Below are 11,403 nucleotides of genomic sequence, written 5' to 3'. Positions count from 1 at the left end.
TATTATAGATAGTTTCCAAATATGAAAATGGACTAATTTTTATGCACATCCCAAAATAACTAAAATGGACAATTTTTTGTGGACGGGAGAAGTATAAAGTATATGGATCCACGGGGTGAATTTGGAACATATATGTATCTCAAAAATCGTAATTCTGAATCAGTTTCAAAACTTAGAGAAATAGCCAGATTTGATCAAAACCCATCATGTCTTATTTTTAGGGGTTATTAGCGCTTAAATACACCAATTTAGGATATCATTTTTTAAAACGTCCGATGAGTATATGTTGATATTTCGACTAGCACGTCAGCTTTAATTTGAGCAAAAATTGAATTTGTGGCGAAATTGCAACAATATTAATATTTATTAATATTTATGTACTTTTTTTTTCAAAGTTCATGTGCAAAACTAAACAATCCCCAAAATTAATGTATTTAGGCGCTAATAACTCTATTTTTAAAGGGCCTAGAATTGAAAAATGGATTTGAATCCACATATCTAGAGTACTATATGGAAGATCCCCTACCTTACTTTTAAAAAAATGGTTATTACTTTATTATTTTATCTTTTTTATATTTTGAAAATAGTATATTATTTTCATCTTTGAAATACATATTTAATTTTTTTTGGTCCATCCCCAAAAGTGCACTCATTTTCTTTTGATAAGTATACTCCACACAACTCACTTACAATAAAAATATTCCAAACCATTATTCCACTCACATTCACTCAATTAACTTTTTAAAATTTGTGTCATTCTCAAATTAGTATGCATTTTAGGAATAAAGGGAGTATTATTATACTAATTAAAGCGTAGTACTCCCTCCGTCCCAAACGAAATGTCCTGTTTTTCTTTTTGGATTGTCCTAAACGAAATGTCATGTTTCCTTTTTGGGAAAAAATAAGGGATAATAAGTGTCTAACTAAATTACTAATTTAGTCTTAATTAATTAAAACCTTAATCTCTTAAACCTTAATTAAGTTACTTTATTGTAGGACCCACTAAATTTTAACTTTATACAACACCACTTAATACTCTAATTAACTTTCTCCTTAATAACCGTGCCCAAAAGAAATACTCCCTCCGTCCCTGAAATAAGTTCTTCTTTTTTCTTTTTGGGACGTTCCCCAAATAAATTCTTCTTTCTTTATTTCTATTTTTGGACAACTGACACCACTAATAATACTTTATTTATTCTTACTTTTCACTTTTTCACCACTCTCAATACTAATTATAACACTTTTTTACTTTTTCACCACTCTCAATACTAATTATAACACTTTTTCACCTTTTTACCACTCTCAATACTAATTATAACATATTTTTCTCCACTATCAATATATTTTACCACTTTTCCTTAAAACTCGTGCCGTCCCCAAAGAGGAGCTTATTTTGAGGACGGAGGGAGTATGACATTTTATTTGGGACGGAGGGAGTATTAGTTTTAAATTAGATTATTATATGTTGTGATGATATTCAAATTTAATTTCTAATTATGTCTAATGATGGTCACGAAATAAGTAGAGTCAAATGTCCCATTGGGCGTACACCTGACTAAAACTTTTTCAATTTTTGTCTCTTATGATTTACTTCATTCGTCCACCAATTCATGTCTTACTTTTCTTTTTGGTCCGTCTACTAATTCATGTTCTACTTATTTTTAGTAACTATTTATACATTTTTTTAATTGGTGGGTTCCAATAAACAATACATTTTTTCTCCACTCAACTAATAAATAATACACTTTGTGATCTCTTTCTCCACTCAACTAATAAACAATATATATTTTTTTTAAAATCCGTGTTTCCTCCCTTAGGTCAGTCGACGGAGGGAGTAATTAGTTTCCTCAATCGGCTTTCAACTGTTGAAAGAACTTCCTTGAGTTCCTATCTTTTCAAGTTGTGGAGATGTCAAAGTATTCATGTGGAACGTTATTATCAGAGCATCGATCATGATAGACTTCTCTGTCTAGTGGTGGCTAGAATAAATTAATTATTAATTTGAAGGGAATTATATTTTTCGTGAGAACGTGAGAATAATGTATTTTTTTACGAAATTAATGTACTGACTCCTAAATTTTATGCATTCGAAAGATACAAAATCTTTACCTACTCTAAGATTCGAATTCAGATGTTGCATTTATCCAACAAGATAATGCATTTGCTGTAAATGTTCATGATCAAAGGGGTTATATATAATAACCGTCAAGATCTATGGTGGATACATGAATGAGATTCACTGTACAACACTTTGTGTCCCACTTTTCTTCAATTTCAACTTTGAGCTTTAGTTTAATTTTGTGCTTATTAACTAAGGTTTATTCCATCAATGTAGAGTATATACTTATTTTTATCATTTAATTTCACTTTTATTAATTAATAATAGGTTGATAAATTCAAAGTCATGCTATATAGTACTTTTTAAAAAAATTAATTTTTTAAAATAAAAATTAAATATAATTCCATAGTATTATAATAAATCTTATTTTTATAACAAATATTTTTAAAATAATAGATATAAGCATGGGATACATAACACACATAAAATTGTGGGACACTGGATCTCATCCCGTGGATACATCATTTTAATGGATAACATATGGATTAGAATCTTAAAAAAGCATTTTTTTTCAAGTACAATAAATTTTACTATGAATACATTACATTTTCACGATAAATGCAGTTATTATAAATTAATAACCAACTTATAAGCATGAACGACATATCGAATTAGTGTGAATTATTAATGTGATTAGCAGAAATTTCCTTCTTATATATAATAACCAACCGAGTGCATGAATTATAATTTCCTTCTTACATTATAACCACTAGGCTTTTATTTTTTATTGACAATAAGCATGAATTATAAATGTGTGATTAGCAGAAATTTCTACAGTTATTATTATTTTAATGATTTTCATAGAATTAGTGGAAGGTAGTGCGCAGTAATATTGGAGCGCGATAATAGCGCAGAAAATATATTTTGATTTTGAAGTTACAATGATTGTACCGCCAAAACTTAAAAGTTAAAAGTAGTCACTAGATTCTACGGAATCATGCATATTTTTCACTTTACATGTATAGTTGATTATTGAAAAAGTCTTCATGTTTTGTTGCTTATTGTATAGCTAGCTCGCTCTTACGCATTATACAGTAGGGTACACGGTTTTTTTTTCTTCTAAACACAATTATATTAAAAAATAGTTCAAACTATCATCCCATGATGAATTTTCGTCCTGAATTTATAAAGATTATAAATATAGCTTGCACTTGTAACTAATTAATATAAAGATATAATTACAATTAGTCATTTACGTACCATGTCAATTCATCTTCATATAATTATAATTTTATCCTTTTATGCTTATTTACAATTAATCGAACTTTAATTTAGAGCAAGCAATCTTGTATAAGGATATTCCCTTGTTTATTATGATAGATTGAAATTTTGGGATATTCCAAGACCCTATCGTTAAAGCTATGTTTACTTGATTCTTATCCCATTGAAAAAGATTGGAGAAATTTTATTTTTGAAAAATAAAAATACTCAATCATGCATCTTATCAATCATACAAAATAAACGCCCCCTTAATTTAATTTTTAAATCAGGATTTAACTAAAATGAAAAGTAAAAACAATATTAATGATGATTAATTTACACAAATATCTCAACAATTAAACTATATATACGAAAATCAAAATATGATGTTAAATTTGTGAGGCTTGTAAATCAAATTGAATATTTTATCTGGTGCAAGGCAAAGACTGTGAACCTTTATGCAATTTACTTTCACGTGCGTTTTCTTTTATGAAGAATGGTAGAATACATATATTTTTCTTTTTATTTCATTTTTTTCAAATGTTCTCTTAGTTGGAAAATTTTCCTAAGGCAAGAAGCAAAATTTTTATTGGACAGTGCTGGTGTGACTGTGGCATTTTCAATATCTAAATTTTTAAATGAGTCATGATTAAAAATTTCTCGAAGTTTTATACTTATAAATATATATATATATATATATATATATATATATATATATTTCTTGAAATATATTGAGACTCTACAGGCTAAAATTCATTAAAAGTTTAAATTACAAATCATATATAATCAATTAATTTATAATTAAATTGGTCAATATCACATGAGAAAAAAAAAAAAAAAAAAAAGTGGTTGTAAACGTTCACTTAGTCATTACTTACCTAAACAATACTAATGTAGTTTTGGAGGCGCCGTTTGGGGGAATGAAGTAAAATCCCACTAGCAGTATATACGCTGCCTTATTTCGAACACTAAAACGAATTGGATAATCATGAAACAATGTAGTCAAATGGCCATAATGAAGATTGAAAAATAATTTTTTGCCCTAATCTTAAAACATCAAAATATGGCCATTAGTTAGATGGTATGCCTAATTTGCCTTTTTTACTCAGCCGCTGGGGTGATTGCGAGACCGCTGGATGATTGCGCGGCCGCTAGAAGCTTATGGGTGAGTTGCGCGCTCGCGAAAAAAAGCCAGCGCCCGCTGCGCGTATGGCACTTATGGCACTAATAGTGCCATAAGTGTCATACGCATCATTTTATTACTTCGTTTTATTTTGACTTTCCGTTGGCACTTATGTCACTATTAGTGACATAAGTGCCAAAAGAACCATTTTAAACACTTTCCTGCAGGGTTTAGATGTTCCATTTAAGGTTTTGATTATCCATTTAGGGTTTAGATGATCCATTTATGATTTCTTGATTCTATTACTATTGTTTCTGTTGCACGTATTAGTGCCATAAGTGCCAAAATGACCATTTTACTTGGTTTTATTTTGGATTTCCGTTGGCACTTTTGGTACTATTAGTGCCATAAGTGTCAACGGAAATCCAAAATAAAATAGTGCCATAAGTGCCAACGGAAATCTAAAATAAAACCAAAGTAAAATCTTGGCACTTATGACATTAATAGTATCATAAGTGTCTAACCCGACCCGGCACGCGACCCGCGCGCCTGATCCTACCCGTTCCGCCTCATTAAAGGTAAAAATGTCCAAATCAATAAAAATGGCCAAATATTATGTTTTTTCAATGTGTGACCATAAATTGTGTTTTATGCTTCATTTTGACTACTTCAAAATTTTACTCTTTAATCATTGTAGTTTAATAAACAGCAGATCATTTTGAATTGGGAACTCCAAATTTGTGAAGATAAAAAAAAAAAAGAAAAAAAAAAGAACACTATCCTTTTCTAGTGAAAATGTACTTAATGTTTTTTTTTAAAAAAATAATTCAAGGAAAAAAAAATCACAATAGTTACGCACTTTTACAAAAATAGTGTGTAATAGTCTAAAATACACTATTATACGATTTTCGCAAAATCATGTCATTGTTGCAGATTTATTTTTACAAAAGTGTGTAATTACGAAAAAGAAAATGTATAAATTGTGAAAAAAATGCGTAACTGTGTAAAATACACTACTTACACATTTTTCGAAACTATTACACAATTTTACAAAATCGTATAAATCGAAAAAAATATTTAACAATATATTTTAAATTATTACACTGTATAAGAATATTTTAATCATAATAACTATTTCCATAATTTTATCTACATAAATAAAATTTATTCTTATTATATGTATTCAGCTAAAATATAGTATGCCTCAAATAAAAATGTGAATGAATATACAACAGAGACCTCACCTCGTGTGACCATAATTTTTTGGAGCTAATTAAGCGTGTCTGTTTGATTTGAATTTCGAGGAAAATGGATTGCAAAGGAACGTGTGTGTGTGGATACGCGTGTGGTGTGTGTGATGTGTGAAGTGTGATTTTACTCCATACCATAGCAGTGCAGTACGTCCAATTTCTCGTCAAAGTCCAACTCGGTGCATGAATAAAAATAGTAGATTGGTTGGACTATCCTTTTCAAATATAACTGATTTTTGCCCTCACAAAAAAATATAAATAAAATGCTCAATAAATTAGTTTTAGGATTTGTTTGGAGTTGAAATGTTGATTAAAACAATTTGGAGCTATACTTGATAAATAGCCTATTTTCTCTGTAAGAAAGACAAATGTTGGCCATTCTTTTAATATTATACAAATTGTAGCTTATGTTACTACCTACAAAAAATAACAGCTTAGATTTTGGTGTGAGATTTTGATTTATGTGTACATGCGATTTACTAATATGCATGCATATATATACAGATATAATATTGATATATTAAATAACACGAAGCTATATATATATTTTAGAAATTGAAAGTTAAGAACACTACTCTGTTCCACCCAAACACAAAGCTAACAGCGATATTATAAAGATCAACCGAAGATTGCACTATAACAATACACCTTGCAATCACACACTCACGCGAAGCTAAGAAAACACGATAGGATTTACGTGGTTCAGATCGTTGCCGATCTTACGTCCACGGGAGGTGAATGGAGCTCTTTTATCGTCACAACAAACTCAATGTATGAGATTACACAGTAGAGATTCACGAAAGAAAGAATCAAAACTCCTTCACTCAGAATTTTACCAGATGCACACAAGCCTCTCCAACTCTCAACTCTCGTGTTTCTTTTCTCTCAAGAAAACCCTCAAAACCCAAAAATCAAGAATTGGTTATCTCTCACTTGTACTCTAAAATACAATCAACTAAAGAATAAGATCGACGGCTGTGATCAGCTCCAAGAGATGAGCTGTCCATCTGCATAACCAACCAAACTTATATATTGCATATAAGTCCTTCAAGCTTTGATTATTATGATGATGAGTCATCGAAGAGAGAATAATTCCACAAACACCCCAACAGAAATAATATACTCACATGACCATTTTTGAAGAAGGAAACACAATATTTGGCCACTAATTGAAAAAACACAAAATCTGACCATTTTTTTTATGTTTTAGGATTGTTTTGCCCTTAATTAGGGCGGACTAGATTCGGGTCGGATTCGGGTTTGTGCGCGGGTTAGGCACACATGGCACTATTAGTGCCATTAGTGTCATATACCTGTGTGTTGATATTATTTAGATGGGTACGATTATATGATCATTTTGAACACTTCCCCGTAGGGTTTAGATTATTCATTTAGGATTTAGATTCTCCATTTAGTGTGCTGCACGAATGGTACTTATGACTATATTAGTGTCATTAGTGCCATATACTCTCTTATGTAGTATTGCACAAATAGTACTTATGGTTATATTAGTGTCATTAGTACCATATACTTAGATTTTTATTTTTATTTTTCGGTTGACACATATGGCACTAATAGTGTCATATGTGCCTAACCCGCGCGCAAATCCGAATTTGACCTGAATTCGATCCGCCCTAATTAAGGGCAAAACAGTCTTTACACGTAATAAATTATCAGATTTTGTGTTTTTTCAATTAGTAGTCAAATATTATGTTTTCTTCTTTAAAATGGCTATTTCAAAAGCGCTCACTATATTTTAAACCATATATTTTTGTGAATCCATGTTTAGACTGTAGCTATAACACAAGAAATTCTGAATTGAAAGAGATTCATTTGATTGGATCAGATCTATATGTAGAAGAAGTTTACTCTAAACCGTGTTAAACCTAGCTAAGTGTTATTATTGCATGCCTTCCATATTAATTCCTAATATAAATTGTATATTATTGCTAACAACATATCATCAACATACTCTATATATACTTAAGCAAAAGTTGAACCAAGATTGGATCGTCAAGGTTTAATGTAAATAGAAATTATTTATCGAAATAGAGGGTAAATATTATTGGATAATGTATTGAAGTTTAAACGTCTTTCGGCAGTTTTGATTCACTTTCCATTTTCAACACAAATCTTTAGCTTTAAGAGCACCTCCAGCGCGGAGGTCGAAGGACGCGTCGATCCACGCCGAAGGAGAGGGGCGTGCGCTGGAGACCCGGCCAGGTGCGAGGCGAGGTCGAAGGTTGGACCCGGGGCGAGGATTGAAGGAGTATGGCGCGTCCTTCGGACGCGCCCAATTTAAAAAAAAAATCAAAAATCGTTAATTTTTTTAAAAATTCGACCGTTGGTTATTTTTCTTTTTTTAAATTCGACCGTTGATTTGAACGGCTATTTTTAATTTCTTTTATTTATTTATTTATTTATTTATTTATTTATTTTCCCCTTCTATAAATACCACTCTTCCACTCTTTCAAATTCACCAATATCTTCAACTACAATTCTCTCCCAACAACAATTCTCTCTTCTACATTTCCAAAGATGGATCGTGAATTCGATGAATACCTCGAGCAACAAGGCGGATCGAGGCTTCCAATGATGGGATTTGCTCCATTTTCACAAGCCTCCAATGTCTTGGCTACGGAAAATGTTCCCACGCCGGCGGCGAACGCCAACGTTCAAGAAGAGCCGGAGGAGGTGAAGCCGAAAGCCAAGGGCACCCGCGTTGCATATTCTAGCGAGGAGTCCGAGCTCGTGGCAATATTGTGGGCGGAGGCAACCCACAATCCTATTTTGGGGACCTCCCAAAAGTTGCTCCAATATTGGGGAGCAATCGCCGAGAAGTTCAACGCGCTCAATACGTCGGGAGCGCCGCCGCGAAAGCCGGATCATCTCAAGTCCCACTTCGCCCGTGTCCAAAAGGAGACAAAATTCTTCGAGGGCTTCTACAACACTTGCAAGGATAATTGGGGGAGTGGTATGAGCGACGATCAAATCTTCCAACAAGCCCAAACGATGTTCGAGGCGAATTTCAAGAAACAATTCTCCTACGTCAAAGCTTGGAAAGTGCTTCGTGAATGCCAAAGATTCACGTCGCAAGCCGGGGATGTTCACTCCGCAAAAAAGTCAAAGGGCTCCGATGGTTGAGCAACCACTACTTCTTCGGAGCCGAGTGTCACAGCGAGACCCCAAGGCCAAAAAGCGGCAAAGCGAGACAAGGGCAAGGCGAAGAAGGGAGAAGGGTCTTGCCGAAAGCATGAGGGAGCATGCTCTCAAAACGGGGGAAATCGCCGAGGTCAAAAAAATGCAAGCCGAGATGAAATGGGAGGAGATGGATATGAAGCTCTTGAACAAGGACACGACGAGTATGATGGATGCACAATTGGCCTTGCACAACCACCTAGTCCAAGAAGTGCTCAAGCGTCGAGGGCTTATTTAAATTAGGAAATTATGTTAATTTTTATATTATTATCGTATTTTAATTATGTTTTTAATTTTATTTTAATTATTATAATGTTTAATTTTATTTTTAATGAAATTAGAAATTTTAAAATAAAAGTGTAGAAATATGAATTTTGTGGAAATGAGGATTTAAGCACCCACCTAAGACACAATGCATTGGAAATGGGTGTGTCTTAGGTGGGGCTCACTCCTAAGACACTCCTCTAAGACACAAGCATTGGAGTTGCTCTAAGAGCATCTCCAGTGGGGTGTGTCTTAGGGGGTGTCTTAGATGGTGGTCCCCACCTAAGACACACCCCTCTCCAGTGCATCGTGTCTTAAAGGGTGTCTTAGATCTCCATTTCCATAAAATTTATATTTATACACTTTTATTTTAAAATTCTCAATTTCATTGAAAATAAAATTAAACATTACAATAATTAAAATAAAATTAAAAACATAATTAAAATACGATAATAAAATAAAATAAAAAATATTTAAATAATTTAAATAAGCCCTCGACGCTTGAGCAACTTTTGGGAGGTCCCCAAAATAGGATTGTGGGTTGCCTCCGCCCACAAGATTGCCACGAGCTCGGACTCCTAGCTAGAATATGCAGCTCGGGTGCCCTTGGCTTTCGGCTTCACCGCCTTCGGCTCTTCTTGGACGTTGGCGTTCGCCGCCGGCGTGGGAAGATTTCCCGTTCCAAGACATTGGAGGCTTGTGAAAATGGAGCTTCGAACCGCCTTGTTGCTCGAGGTATTCATCGAATTCACGATCCATTTAAAGAGAGAATTGTAGTTGAGAAAGTGGTGAATTTGATATTGTGGAAGAGTGGTATTTATAGAAGGGAAAAAAGGAAAAAAAATAAAATAAAAAATAAAATAACAAAATAGCCGTTTCATGCAACGGTCGATTTAAAAAAAATTCAAACGGTCATTTAAAAAAAATGATTTTCAATTTTTTTTATATTTAATTGGGCGCGTCCGAAGGACGCGCCATACACCACCGCCGCTCGCCCCGGATCGCAGCTTCGACATGGCCTCGCATCAGGCCACGTCTCCAGTGCGCCGCTCCCCTCCTCGACGCGGGTCGTTCCAGCGCTCGACACGAGCGCTGGAGGTGCTCTAAGGAGTAATCGATGCTGCAAAATCCGCAAAACACAAACCTAGTAATACAAAATCACTACAATTCGTTTGGTTGTGATCATGCTTTCATATTTATTGTTTACTTTTGTATTTTTGTTCATGAAATTTATGTTTTTGTTCATACGCCTTGCGTGAGGTGGTCGACTGCACAGGACCGAAAAAAAAAATTGAGGCCCTAAAATATATAATCCATTAAATTACTAAAATTTTTTAATGTAATGCAGCACTAAAGAGCCCTCTCCTAAATTTGCTTGACATGGGATCAATCCTTCCTAGTTGCAAATGTTTGATTTATTTAGGGAAAATTGCACCTAAATACACAAACTTTGTCGAAAATCCATATTTGACGCGAAGTTAGGATTTTACATTTTAATACACCAATTTAAGAAGTTGACGCGAAAATCCATATTCGGCCACCTTCTCGAGGGTGGGGGGAAGCTGACGTGTGGAGAGAGAGAGAGTGGGGTGTGAGAGAGAGAGGGTGGAGTGTGTGTGTGTGTGTGTGTGTGTGTGTGACGTGGCGATGACGTGGCGATTCCGGCTGCCACGTCAATATCCCGGTCGCCGGAATTCAAAATTGTGTCAAAATTGAACAACTTCTTAAATTGGTGTATTAAAATGTAAAATCCTAACTTCGCGTCAAATATGGATTTTCGACAAAGTTTGTGTATTTAGGTGCAATTTTCCCATTTATTTATTTACATTCCAGCGCTTTTCTATGTGGGCTGAGGCCCAGGTTGTCTTTGTATGTTGAAGCCCAGTGCTTCTCTTGTGAAATTAGCTCTACACATTTCAGCAAATACACGACTAGTTTTATACATATTTCAATAAATACAAGCCTCTTGTCAGCATCAAACCAGATGGCATTTTTCTCTTTTTTAAAACTCATCTATTTCATCTTATCTTTCATTTTTAGCGATATTAGCAAGATAAATTTTTTAATTTTTTTTGCTCAACTATAAATAGAAGATTTAATTTAAGAATTCGCACCGGCCTATGAGATAAATGTTGTACTTTGAGAATGACTTGTGACTTTGGAAACGTAAAAGTATTCAGTGTATAAATGATAGAATGACCCATAAGCACAAATATATACGATTTATACATGTGTAAATCTGTAAATAC

The sequence above is a fragment of the Salvia miltiorrhiza genome, chromosome 1 (assembly GCF_028751815.1).
Source record: "Salvia miltiorrhiza cultivar Shanhuang (shh) chromosome 1, IMPLAD_Smil_shh, whole genome shotgun sequence".
In the NCBI taxonomy this organism is placed as follows: domain Eukaryota; kingdom Viridiplantae; phylum Streptophyta; class Magnoliopsida; order Lamiales; family Lamiaceae; genus Salvia; species Salvia miltiorrhiza.
This window is presented reverse-complemented; position numbering follows the sequence as displayed.